The sequence below is a fragment of the Cetorhinus maximus genome, chromosome 18 (genome assembly GCF_964194155.1).
Source record: "Cetorhinus maximus chromosome 18, sCetMax3.hap1.1, whole genome shotgun sequence".
Classification (NCBI taxonomy): Eukaryota; Metazoa; Chordata; class Chondrichthyes; order Lamniformes; family Cetorhinidae; genus Cetorhinus; species Cetorhinus maximus.
In genome coordinates, this window is record NC_135896.1 from 87,604,111 (window position 1) to 87,618,811 (window position 14,701).

The following is a 14,701-nucleotide window of genomic DNA, read 5'->3' on the forward strand; positions in this document are numbered from 1 at the left end:
TCAACTCTCTGAAAGCTCATTCAAGTAGTCATTTAGCATGTATCCTAGACAGCCAGTGTCAAAAGCAAAAGATCTGGGTTGATATCATGTCTCAAAAACATCCTAATGCACTTCAAACACAATTAGTTACTTTGAAATACTGTTATTGTGTGGGAAAATGCAGCAGCCATTTCATGAACACACAGCAGTTAGATTTCTGGTGGTGTTATTTAAGGAAGAAATATTGCTGAAGGCCGCAGCTAAACTCAGTACCTTTCTTTAAATGCAATATTCACTTAATTCTGCACCGAATATCTACCTGAATGACGTGATTAAGCCCTGTGGTTTTATCATTCATGGTGTACCAAAGCTTTGTTGACCATATTATCAACTCAATCAATCCAATACTTGCATGTAGGTTGGGTTTGTAGCTCTCTTGCATTGCTGGTGGACTATTCAACCACAGATGGAATCACAGGCAAACCCAACCTGGCCTCACCTAACACCCATACATATGCACTTTCTGGGTGTTTTAAGTGTATGTTTGCAGAATGATACCTGCAATCAAAGGGTTAAATTACGAGGCAAGATTAAATAAACTAGGGTTGTATTCCCTTTAAATTTAGATTGTTAAAGGGGTATTTGATCAAAGATTTCTAGATATTAAGGGGAATGGATAAGATAGATTAAGAGAAACCATTAGTGCTGGTTGGGGAATCTAGGACTTGGGTACATGGCTTAAAGGTCTGGGCTCGCAGAAGTGAAATTAGGAAACACACACACAAAGAGTGGTAGAAGCTTGAACACTCTTCTGCTAATGGCAATTGATGCTAGATCAATGATTAATTTTAAATCTGAGATTGTTGGATTTTGTTAACCAAAAGTATTGAACGATACGGGGCAAAGGCAGGTATATGGAGCCAGGTCGCAGATCAGCCATGATCTCACTGAATGGCGGAACAGGCTCAAGGAGTCAAATGACCTACCCAGGTCCTATGTTCCTAAGTGAGAACACTCACTAGCCCAGGAACACTGAGGCAAATTGTAGGGCCACATTTGAGATTGGCCAGTAAGTGAACTTATTCTTGTCTGCGGTCTTCCATACCAGGCAGGGGAATAAACACTAGATAATTTTATGCAATGTTTCGTACGTTTGCCATCTGCTAGAATGTTCAGTGTTACTGATGTATGGTGTTCACAACAGAAGAATTAGAAAATATAATGCCATGAAATATATTGATAAATAATTTGCACTTAATATGTCAGGAAATTTTCTGGCTGGTATGTGTTTATATTGTTATAAATCAACATGTTGTACATATATTGTACCTAGGAATAACAAACAGCCAGCAGTAGCACCCATCTGTCAGGATGTGGAGTAGTAGCTTAGAATTAGTTGTGGTTAGACAGATAACAAATGCCTGTTTATACTTGCAACTTTATGCTTCTATGGAAGTTGTACTGAGTCAATAAGTGGGCCAATGTAAAGTTCAAGTATCATAATTTCTCACTCATGGAACACTCATATATAACATGCATTCCTATTTAACATATTTCCTGTATAAGTGAAAATTATGCACATACAACTTGCACTGACAAACAACAGATGCCTACCTGGATTTGCCACCACCCCCATTTGGTTCATGTTAGACACAATGGGCAATAAATTGATGGTTTTCCTGGGGTGTGCTGCGCTACCAGTCACTTCTGGTGACGCAGTCTCTTGATAAGGGCATTCCTGTTGCTGTGTCCCCAGTGTGCACCGGAAAACTGTCATAGAGCCCAAGTGGCTAATGCAAAGTCAGGATATCAAATTTTGACCAGGCAGGTCCAGGTATCGTATTCACTTGTCACCATTCAAACAACACATGCTCAGCAGCAAGATGGGCCCTGCACTAGTGTTCCTTAAAGGGTCAGGCACCTAAATTGCACATAAGGTAATTATTAAAACACTCAAGAGGCTTGACTGCACCACATCCACACACATTCACTCCCTCCACCACTGACGCATAGTGGCAACAATGTGTACCATCTACAAGATGCACTGTAGAAACTCACCAAGGCTCCTTAGGCAGCACCTTTCAAACCCACGACCACTACCATCTAGAAGGACAAGGGCAGCAGATAGATGGGAACACTACCACCTGGAAGTTCCCTTCCAAGCCCCACACCATCCTGACTAGGAAATATATCGCCGTTCCTTCAATGTCACTGGGCCAAAATCCAGGAACTCCCTCCCTAACGGCAGTGTGGGTGTACCTACACCACAGGGACTGCAGCAGTTCAAGGAGGTAGCTCAATACCGCCTTCCCAAGGGCAACTAGGCAATAAATGCTGGCCCAGCCAGTGAAGCCCACATCCTGTGAATGAATTTTTAAAAACTAAGCTCTTATGCTATCTCAAAGTGACTGGAAGTACTCTGGAGTTTTATTGGAGGTGTAGTGGTGAGCTGCTGGATTTGTCTGAGAGTGTTACTGTGTCTTCACAGGGAGGGCAAAGAAGTAGGTGACATGCCCACACAAGGTTAGAACAGGTGTGGGGGCAGCACAGGTAGTGCTTCTGGGATTGCAGCACAGCAAAAAGTTGGAGCAAGGTCTGCACAATGCCCTCTGCCAACTTGGAGCCAAACTCCTCTATGCTTCTTGACAGTGATAGGAGGCTGTCTGGTAGGCCTGCCAATACCCCCAGCATCGTAGTGTATGTCCTCATTAGCGTTCTCCTATATGTCAAACCATCAAGATTCTCACCTGAATCCTCAGTAGCAGAACTCATCTCTGACCTTGCCCTATGGTGGGACAGAAAATCTTTCCCCCATGGCCTAGCTGCTGTCCACTCATGCCCAGATGACTCACCACATGCTGATCTGAACTTTATAAATCCTTGCAAGGTACCTGCAGCTCCAATACTTCCAATGGCTGCAAGTGTCAGATCAATCAATAGGGCCTCTTCATTAGTGTTCTGCTGTTGATCTCTCTCTTCCTCCTTGGGCTTCTGTGGCTAGGCGCAGGCAGCAGTTTTTGGGTGTGTGAAAGCAGGAATTCAAAAGGGGAAGGTTAGTGTCTGGGATTTGGTGTGGGGGGGAAGCAAAAGTTCATGGTCACACCATCAACAGCCTTCCCATCAGGCCCATTAGCGGGATGAGGATGTGCTGAGAGTTAAGAAGGGGCTTAAGACAAGAAGATACCATCATTGTCAATGTGCTCAGTATTGTAAGTTGCTACAGTCTGTGTTTCAGCCAGCCCCATGATGCAGAGGACCATCTTCATCAGGGCTCAGGAGATGCAGGCATCCAGTTCTGCTCTGCTCCCTTCTATTGTGCCACCTTATCCCACAAGAGAGAGAGGATAGAATGTCAGTGATCATGTAGTGATGCACTCGGGTGGTGTGCTGCCATAGCTGAATAGTTGGAAGTATCTGAAGACTGAATGGACTGGTGTGAGGCTGGCAGCATTAAACATGTGTGTGAGGGTGACATAGAGTATCTGGATCTTGGGTGTGAGTCCTGAGAGATAGGGGATGCCAAAGGGTGCCCGATGAGCATGTAAGTACATTGAGCAGCACGAGAGGCTGGTGGTGCAGAGTAGGAGATATCATGTGAAGATGCATTAACTGACCTTGACCACCAGAGTAAGGTGACTAGACATCTTGTGACACTGCTGCCAACTCCTTGGATCCAGGTGCCCAGGCCAACAGCTCCCATTCTGTTCTGGGGGTGGTGTTCTATTCCAGGTTGTCAGGCAGTGAAGGACAGAACTGAAACCTAATGTTCACATACTCAGGTTTTTATTTACAGAAACACACATTATAAGTATCCACCTCCTAACCCAACAGGAGACCAAGTAAATCCCTAGTTAATGTCCACCACCTAAATATAATTAAATATTCAATTATTATACAATTAATGGTGATCTTTGAGGGTTTTCTGGTACCCCTGCAGAACCGTGGCATCTTCCTTCCACCACTAATGCCTCCAGTGCCCCATGCATCACCTTGGAACCCTCTCTCTGTTCTGGTGTGCCATTTTTCGTGTTTGAAATTCCAGCAACATCATTCAGTGCAGCTTCTCTTTAAGAGAGATAGACTGCCTTTAGGAAGAGAATACTGGCAGCACCACATGCTATCAGCACAATGCAGTTTGCTTTCCTGCTGAACACAGAGGCAGCTCGAAGCACGAAGGGGACACCAATAGCAAGGATCCCTCTTGGCCCTCCATTATGATAAAGTAAATGACATGGAAGAACCAAGTTTGCATGTTGCACAACCGGCCTGGGCAGGTGGCAAATCATGACCCCTGCACTCAAACAGAGCTGACAATTTCTTAGTCCAATATTTTCCCAACTGACAAATCACCTTCCTACCATTATATAACACAAGGTGGAATTATGTAGACTTGGCAATGCTTCAAAAAAATTACAGCTACTGATGTAAATTGACATACATTTATAAAACAATGAAATGAAATTAAGGTGACAGACAAACTTAGCATTCAGGAATAGCTAAAGTGTTTGCTGACATGCATATCCCAATGTGGAGTTGTAATATAATAACACTTATAAGAACAAGATCACCAGAAAAATATATAGGAAAAAGTCATTTGGCCTACTTTAGATTCTCCTCATTATGGCATCAAAGTGTCTGTTAAATCAGGAGTGTTGAACTCTTTAGAACTGGGGGTAAATACCTATACCAAATGCAGTGAGTGGGTGATATATGATTATGCATAAGTGTAAGCCCCCAAAGACATGAAAACAAAGCCCCAAAATCTTCACACATAAAACATTCATGCCTTTCCCCATCCTCTTGTTCCCTTTCTTCCTCAGCCTCTTCCCTCCCTCTCCTCCATCCTCATTCCCTCTCTGCTCTCCCCACTCATCCTTTCTTTCCTTAAAGCTTGAAAAATTGGAAGCTTCAGTTCCTTGAACATCCCAGACCTGGAGGGTTCATAAAGGATTGATCCGTCCAAGTTAGACCCTGCTATTTGGCAATCAATTTTTTTTGTTGATTGCTGCTCTGCTGTGATGAGTGTCAAGTTTATTCGACTCCCTAAATTCCTTCTGACTTGATCTTAAGGTATGTCAGCATCATTCACATCTGAATTAAGTTGGTAATTATATTATTTTCCACTTTGTGCAGTTCTTTATACTTGACTATATTAAATTCCTTTCTATCCACTTGTCTTTTTTGTCTAACACATTTTTTAGTCCCTGAACTGTCTCCACAGAATCAACTCACCTCAGGTTGATATCATCTTCCTTGCTTGCTTTTTCTCATTTTTGTTTCGGGAGAAATATAAAAGCAACTATAAATAGCCTGAAAGACTGTACTCAACACTGATTTTATTTGTCTTGTCTCTTTTCGAGTCAGCTGGGTTTTGAGAGTGACACTCAAATAACCTCCATGCATTGATCTTTCCAATTTATTTCAGACAGAGCATCTATAGCTCTTCAAACTGTCCCTCCTTGCATGTGTAGCTTGCCCTGAGACTCGTGCTTTACCAATCACTTACTTATTGTGTACAACTTATTTGCTGGTGACAATAATACAATAACCCATAAGTTTCCAGTCAGCTTTCACACGTACACTAATGACACCTGATTTTACCCCTCTGTCACTACCATTAATTATTACCATGCTATCCAAAGTCAAACTCCAATTCTGCCTCTGGTTACAGCTTCATAAATGTCCCAGGTGCTCACAGAGCCTGAACTAAGTTGTGTTCAACTTTGGTGTTCTGCTTAATTCTAAGATTACCTCTATTCCATGCTTCCAATTAGTCACTATTTTTCCAGCTTTGGAATATAGCTTTCTTGCCACCTCACTTCACTCCTTTGGCCAGCAAAACTCTTGGATGAGCAAAAATTTATTCCAATTAAATATTGGGAAGACTCATCTTTGGTCCCCAACACAAACTCCCTCCTTAGCTACCAACACTATCTCTTTCCTTAGCAACAGTCTGAAGCTGAACCAGACTGTTTGCAACTTTGGTGGCATATTTGACTCTGAGTTGAGTTTCTGGTCACATATCTACACCATCACTAAGCCGCTTATTTCCACCTCCATAACATTGCCAAACTCAGCCCCTGTCTCAGCTTATCTGCTGCAGAAACCACTTGACTATTCTAATGGACTCCTGGCCAGCCAACCATATTCTTCCCTCTGTAAACTTTTGATCAACTAAACTCTGCCATCCATGTCCTTATTCGCACCAAGTCCAATTCTCCCATCTCCATGTTCACTAACTTACGCTGACTCCCAATGAAGCAATACCACAATTTTAAAATGTTATCTTTGTTCTTAAATCCCTCCATGACTTTTCCCCTCGCTATCTCCGTAATCTCTTCATGCCCAACAACCCTCCAAGATATCTGTCCTCATCTAATTCTGGCCTCTTTAAATTCCAGATTTTAATTGTTCCACTATGGCCACACCTTCAGTTGCCTATAATCGCTGGAGTTTCCTCACTGCACCTCTCTCCCTCACTATCTCCATCTTTCCCGTTGAGACAGTCCTTAAAACCTACCTCTTTGGCCTAGTTTTTGGCTATCTGTCCTAATATCGTTTTAAGTGACTTGGTGTCAAATTTTGCTTTAGAAAGCTCCTGTGAGGCACCTGGGACAGTTTATTAAGTTAAAAGCACTATATAAATACAACTTCTTGTTGTTGTAATATATACCTTCATTGCCTTTCGGATTGATTTCTCAAATACCGTTTTTGCTGATTCCCTCTTGTCACATACTGGACAATTCCATCAACTTTACTGGCAATTTGTACCCCACTCTCATCTTCACATAATCCATCACTAATTCTTCCCTTTCCTTCCTCAACTTCTCCATCTCCATTTCTGTAATTAAGCTGTGCACCAATATCTACAATAAGTCCATTGATTCCCATAGCTGCCTTGATTGCACCTTCACTGACACCATTTCCTGTAAGGAGTCTATTCCATTGTCCCAGTTCCACTGTCTCCATCACCGCTGTTCTGATGGTGCCACCTGCCACACAGTGCTTCCAATACGTATCCTTTTACCTCAAATGAGGATTCGCCTCCACCATAGTTAACAGGGCCTTTGACCGACCTTGTCCCATTTCCCACACTTCTGATCTCACCAATTCCGCTCTGAGCCGAAACCACAATAGGATCCCAATCCTTTCCATCTGCTGCATAGTAGTTCCTCTCCCTGACTACCCCTAAACCATCCATACCAATAACATGCTCTGTGATATTCTTGACGGTTGTTACACATAAGTAATTTATTTTTTGTTATATATATATTCTGATTTGCTGTCTCTCTTCCAAGTGCTTTGTAGACTGATTTGCAAGATAGAGTGCAGTTATGCAATCCTTGTGCATGTCAATGCCATGATTAAATCTCTATCGTCTACTTCCTACCTGTAGGAAACTCGTTCGAGTTACCAACAGTCACAGATTGCAACTCTTTTCGAGTACAATCACAGTTCTTGGTTTCCGGGAGTGGGACATGAACCCACAACCCTCTGATTCAAAGGCGAGGGTGCTATGAACTGAGCCACAGCTGACACCTCCCTCTTTTTGTGACCATCTGGGTCTCGGGCCTGAGTACAGCTGCAGGCTGCACTGGTCTTTGTTTACTATTGAGTCTTGCAGAAAAATAAAGGTATTGTAGCTATCAGTCAAACCATTTCGACATGCTGACACATGAAATTTTTGCAAGCAGTCAAACAAGGCAAAAATGAAGATAAGTTATGGGGCCTACACTGTATTGTTGCTAGAAGCATTGCACACAGTGGCAGGTATAAATCATTTTTTTTCCCGTTAACCTGGTTCAATTTTTGCATATTCCCCTCTCTTGCAAGTCTGACCTACTAACAGCTTTGTAATCACTTCTGAAACACAATACTCTGATTTCAGGGTAGACTGAAAGCACTCAAGTCTTCCAAATTTGGATTGTTATAATGTAATATGAATATGGAGCTACAACCAGTCAGCACAGCACACAAAATGAAGGGTGGGGGTATTCTTGACTTGGACAAATGATGTGCTCTCGATGGTGAAATGACTTTAAGTGAACTTTACTATATCCTAGCTACAAAGGATTTTCTTCAAAATTAAGGCCTCTCTAAGAGCAGTAAATGGTTTGTAACGTGGAACAGGAGGCTAATTAGAAAGTTTTGGATGATTTTGAGTTTTTGGAGAGTAAAGTTCAGGGCCAGCCAAAAGGATAATAGAGAATTCTTGAGGTAGCAAAGGAATCAAAAGAGTTCTCAGTGGAGGTGCAGATAATATAGGGTTGGAGGTAGACAATGCTGTGGAGGTAGAAGTAAATGGTTTTATGAGATGGGTAGGATATGGAGTTTAAAACTCAGCTCTGGCTCAAAACAATTGTTCAACCAGTGGATGCAGTTAATGGTGCAGAACTTTGGCTCATGCAAAAACAGTAGTTTTGGTCTTCCTTTTTGGTTTTTGGCTCACTTGTAGGATATTTGGGTCATTTGTGGCTTATTGTCAAATAGATTTGCTCATGTGCAAAAGGAAATGATGGAAAGATAGGGCTAGATGTCATCAGGTATACCCACTGAAGCTGACACTGTGTCTGCAGATGATGTAACAGAGTTGTCAGCCCTAGTTGAAAGTACCACTGGAGGTTTCTACATGGATTTTAGCAAGGCTTTTGACAAATTCCCACATGGCAGACTGGTCAGAAAAATAAAAGCTGATGGGACCCAAGGGCAACTGGCAAGCTGGATCCAAATTGGATCAGTGGCAGGAAACAAAGGGTGATGGTCAATGGCTGATTTTGTGACTGGAATGTTGTTTCCAATGGGATTCTGCAGGGCTCAGTACCAGGTCCTTTGCTTATCACTGATTTAGGCTTACATGTAAGGGCCATAATTAAGATTTTTGCAAATGATACAAAAATTGGCCATGTGGTTGATAAGCGAGGAAGAAAGTTGTAGACCTGCAGGAAGATACCAGTGTGCTAGTCATGTGGGCAGAAAAGTGACAGATGGAATTCAATCCAGAGACGTGCGAGATAATACCTTTGGGGAGGGCAAAGGAATGCACTATAAATGCTACGATGCTGAGAAGTATAGAGGAGAAAAAACATTGACCTTGGTGTACATGTTCACAGATCCTTGAAGGTATCAGGACAGGTAGATACGGAAATGTGGAAAGATTTGTTAGGCAGGGGATGTTTTCTATGGAACAAAGGAAGCCGAGAGGAGATTTAATTGAGGTGTACAAAACTATGAGGGCCTAGTTAGGATAGGAAGAACTATTTTCCCTAGCCAAGCAGTCAATAACCAGGGAACATGGATTTTAAGTAATTGACAGAAGTTTTAGAGGGAATTTGAGGAAAAATATTTCATTCAGAGGGTGGTAGGGGTCTGGAACTCACTGCCTGAAAGGGTGGTAGAGGCAGAAACATTCATTGCATTTCTAACATACTTGGATCTGTACTTGAGGTGCCATAACCTACAGGACTACAGACCAAGAACCAGAAATAGGTTTAGGCTGGATACCTCTTTTTTGGCCAGAACAAACATGATGGGCTGAATAGCCTCCTTCTGTGGGATAAATTTTCTATATATCTTTGTTTCACCACATGACTCACAACTCCAACTGCCCTACCAAGTCAAATAGCCCTTTTCCCATCTCCAATATTTTAATCAATTGTCTTGGTGCCTCGATTATTTTTCTTTGATGTTGCTCATAAAGGTGCCTAGATAATTAATCTTTTCATTCCTCTGGATTCCAGGAGGTTTGACAGCCCCAGCAACATGTAGATGAAGGTGAGAACGGGGACCAAGGGTGGCAAATTCTCAAGGTGACCATACAGAAGGTGGAAGAAAAGCCACTGGAACTACACGCTGGCTGTGTTGGAACAAATGATACAAGGTCTATGCAATGATAGCTCCGCTGAGGTGGGTCATGGAGCAGAGTCAGTGAAAGAGATTGGTGTGATCAACAAAGCCAAATGTTACTTAAACTGAGTTACAGAGAATTTACAAAAACAAGCCCTTTGGCCCAACTGTCTTATGCTCCACCCAGCCTACTCCCATTCTATTTTGACTAACCCAATTTGCATATCCTTCTATTCCTTTCTCCCTCATATACTTATCTAGCTGTTCCTTGAAGGCATCTATGCAATTCCTCTCAACTATTCCAAGGGTTTCTAACCACTTCCTGGATAAGGAATTGCCTGCTGAATCCTTTATTGGATTTATTTGTAACCATCTTATATTATGGCCCCTAGTCTTGGACTCCTCCACAATTGCTGTAGAATTATCAGCGTGTACAAGAACAATTATGCACCAAATTTACAGTCACAGTGGTTATCATTGGTAAATTTGGCCAAAGTGGCTTTGATGCAGGGTGGACATGTTGGAAATCAGATTCAAGGGATTTGAACAGGAATTGTGACAGAGATGGGCATGCACCTGGTAGGCAACAAAACATTCAAGGACCTTGGCAAAAAGGGGAGGTTAGTGGTTGGATACTGGTTGGAGGGGTCAGGTCTTGACTAGGGGCTTTGATGATGGGAGTTTTAAAAGGCAGAGGGACAAAGCCTGAATAAGACCATAAGACCATAAGACAGAAATTAGGCCATTCGGCCCATCAAGTCTGCTCCGCCATTCAATCATGGCTGATAAGTTTCTCAACCCCATTCTCCCGCCTTCTCCCCGTAACCTTTGATCCCCTTACCAATCAAGAACCTATCTATCTCGGTCTTAAATACACTCAATGACCTGGCCTCCACGGCCTTCTGTGGCAATGAATTCCATAGATTCACCACTCTCTGGCTAAAGGAGTTTCTCCTCATCTCTGTTCTAAAAGGTCTTCCCTTTACTCTGAGGCTGTGCCCTCGGGTCCTAGTCTCTCCTACTAATGGAAACATCTTCCCCACGTCCACTCTATCCAGGCCTTTCAGTATTCTGTAAGTTTCAATCAGATCCCCCCATATCCTTCTAAACTCCATCGAGTATAGACCCAGAGTCCTCAAATGTTCCTCATATGTTAAGCCTTTCATTCCTGGGATCATTCTCATGAACCTCCTCTGGACCCTCTCCAGGGCCAGCGCAACTATCCTGAGATACGGGGCCCAAAACTGCTCACAATATTCTAAATGTGGTCTGACCAGAGCCTTATAAAGCCTCAGCAGCACATCCCTGCTTTTATATTCTAGTCCTCTCGAAATAAATGCTAACATTGCCAACATGTTCATACACTGAATGGTATCTATGTGTTGGGAACTTTTCTCACACATTTTTGGATTTTCTTCACTCTATTGGGCAGCAGCCCATGGAAAATGTACTGTTTCAGGCACTTTGTTGCCTTGAACTTTTAAAAGCAACTTGCATGCCAGAGAGAAAATGACTAAACATATTATATAACATTACACAGTACATGCAGTATTAACATTTCAATTGGGTTAGAACTCAGTGGAAAAACAGACTTGCAGGCATCAGTTAGTCCAGGTGCATTCAGTTTTAACCTGCAAGTGATAAAGATTTCAGCTCCAGCTTAGACTTTTAAGAAGTTAGGAAAGAACAGGGCTGGGAAAAGAATGTTTAAACAATCAATGTTCATTCCTTTGGTACATTATTGACTTTCCATCATGGTGCCTACTTATAGTTTGAAAATCTCAACAATTTTAACCTCTCTTTACTGGTTTCATGGATCATTCACTCTTTTTCCACTTTTTGCACAAAGTTTCTCCCGAGCCACATTCTCAATCTTCATGGCTTTCATGGGATGAATCAGCCATAACACAAGGATGCAAATGCATTGAACAGCCTCCATGAACCAAAATGGGAAGGCCCTGAAATTCCTGAGCAGTAAGGGGTGAGAATTTGAAGCAGGTACTCCGTCAGCATTCTGTCTATTTACAATTGCATTAAAATTTCCAACACGTTCAGGAGACTGACTTGCAAAGCAGGGATCATAGATGGGTGAACTTATCATGCAATGCATTTTCCTCTTTAGTCCCTGGGTAATGCTGAGCACCAGGACCACCTCTAAAGCTTTGGTTGTCTATAGCACAGGGAGAGCTGGGGATTAAACAATTCAGGGTTTTAGCTACACAATACATCAGAGTGTAGAGCCAGGTAGCTCAGTTAGCTAAGAGTGTGGTGCAGAATAATGCCAACAGCATAGGTTCAATCCCCATGCTGGCAGAGGTGGTTCTTGGGGCCTAGCTCTTTGTATTGTTCCCATAGTGATATTGTGGCACAAGACATGATTAGCAACCCTTGGTGGACTTGAACAAAGGGTGAAAGCAGAGAAACACCCTGTACTGGTGATCCACTGCAGCTGCCAAACTACCCAGATGTCTTGGATCCTGTGAAAGCAGCCAAGTGAGTGGGGGCAGCAGCACATGCCTTTCCTCTGCTATAATCAAATCCCTTAGTGTAGGTTAAGCTGTAAAAAGTATGACCTTTGAAATCACTTACAGCTTGGACATACTCAAACAATGAGGAATCTACCAGTACTATGACATCACAGTGTGAGAGGAAACAGATTAAATTTGAAAGGTTTCTTCTGCCTCCCAGAGCCCACAATGTGGTGAAGTGTCAGCAGTGGAATTCCTCCCTCTCACTGGTATGGGAGCCCCAGTAGTGCTGCAGTGGTTCAGGCCCCTGCTTAAGGTACTGTATTAAGTTAACCTGACCCATGAATTCCAGGTGGACTCAGGGACACAGGTTGTGGGCTTGGCAGATCTTCAAATCTGCCCCAGATTTGCACACCTTCCACCCCAGTCTCCTAATGAATTGTGGAGCTGAGATATTTAGTTGAAAGCAGGCCACAAGATCTATGACGCAGCGAGTCTGTGGTGTGTTAACTATTACACAGGGCAGAGAGCATATTTAGACTTGAGTAACAACATGTCTACCATTGATGGCACTCCCTCAGGGTGAAAGTGCCTTTATCTGCCCTCTTGCTTGCAATATGTAGAAGTGGAATCTCAACATGATTCTAGTTTCTAGGCAGTGAGATTGTCACAGAGCATTAACGTGAATATACTTATGTCTTGCAATCTGGCATGATTCAACAAAGACATGACATTCTTGAAAAACAAATAGTTTCAATAATATAGTAAACATATCCCAGGATAACACACAAACTGTATATCCTCACTGCATCAAATCTATATAAACTTTATACTGAATATTTTTTAAAAAATTTATTTTCCCAGTTCTTTTTTCCCCATTCTTTGGACTTCCCTCAGCCATGCGTTGCTCCCTAGTTAGTCAAGCCCATAGGAGACTGTTCCCAGTGCTACTTGACAAAGAAAGAACTTGCATTTATAGAGAATATTCACATCCCCACCCATCTCAAAAGTGCTTCACAGTCAGTTAAATGTTTTTTTGAAGTGCTGGCACTTTTGCAGTGTGGGAAATGTGGCACACAGCAAGATCCCATGAACAGCAATGTGTTAAATGATCAAATAATCTGCTTTGGTGAGGTTGGTTGAGGAAAGTGTTGACTGACGTGAGACACAGGGGTAATACTCGTGTTCTTTTTAAATCGTGTCATGCAGCTGTACTATGTTCCCAAATTGGGTACGCTGCCTCCTCACCCCATGCTGACGAAAAATTCGGTGTGGTGACGTCGGGTATCACACCAGTCTCCAATATTAAGGAAAGCCCGGGGGCACAATCCAGTAGTCTGCTATTTTTCCTTGCCCAATGCATTTTTTGGGCATTGAACGAAAAAAGGTTTGGGAGTCTTTTACACCAGTTAAAACGAAGCAACACAAGGATGGTAGAAAAGGCCTACCACAGGGACCATGATTGAATTTACCAGCAGATTCTGCTGGGGAAGGTGGCAGTGCCTTTATGATTTTAAATGACATTTAAAAAAATCTTTCTTGCACAATCAATAATAAAGACTGATCTGAAAGCAGGGGGCCTTTACAATACTAGCCGTGACCACGGCATTACCCCTCTGCCACATGATGTCCCGGTCTACAGTGCTGATTCTCTTCCTCTTATGGCAGGTGCTAAGCAGAAGGTGTTTCAAATTAGTTTTTGGTGGTGTGTTTTCCCAATCCGTTGGTTTTTGTGATCCAATTTTCCTAATAATCCACAGCAAACTTGAGTTGGGATTAATTCAGAAGGTTAGTTTATTTCCACATTCAAACCCTGTAAAAGGAGTGTTCGCCACATCCCACTCTGCGCACACGCACACACACACACATACGCACAGTAAAGGGGGGAGGGGTAGAGAAAAGGAGTTTTACAGTACAGGGATCACAGAAAATGAATAGTAATTCACGCGAGTTCCAGAGACTAAAGTCAGAGTTCAATGAGGAATTCTTTCATGTAGGCTTTCAAAGTCAGCTGGCTGAAGACTGGAGTTGTAGGATTTGCTTTTTCCTGTTGGGGCTGATAACACAAGATGAAGTAGGTACGCAGAGATTGAGTCAGTCCTGTAGGCAATGGTATGAAGTCTTCCAGTAGATTCAGGCTAGAGGGGCAGGCTGTGGTTCTGCCAGAAGGAGCCTGCTTCTTGATGGCTCACCAGTTGAATATTAAAACAACAGACTGTCTGTGAAGCCCAAAGATGTAAACTGTCCCAAAAGGCCAGAGGCTTCGGTCATGTGACATGGCCTATTAATAGTTAATTGCAGCTTAACAATCCATTTCTGTGCTTCTGACCAGGATTTCATTGTTCCTCCTTAGGAGAGAGACGAATTGGTTATTAGCATCTCTTTCATCTTTCTCTTTATTGATAGTTCAG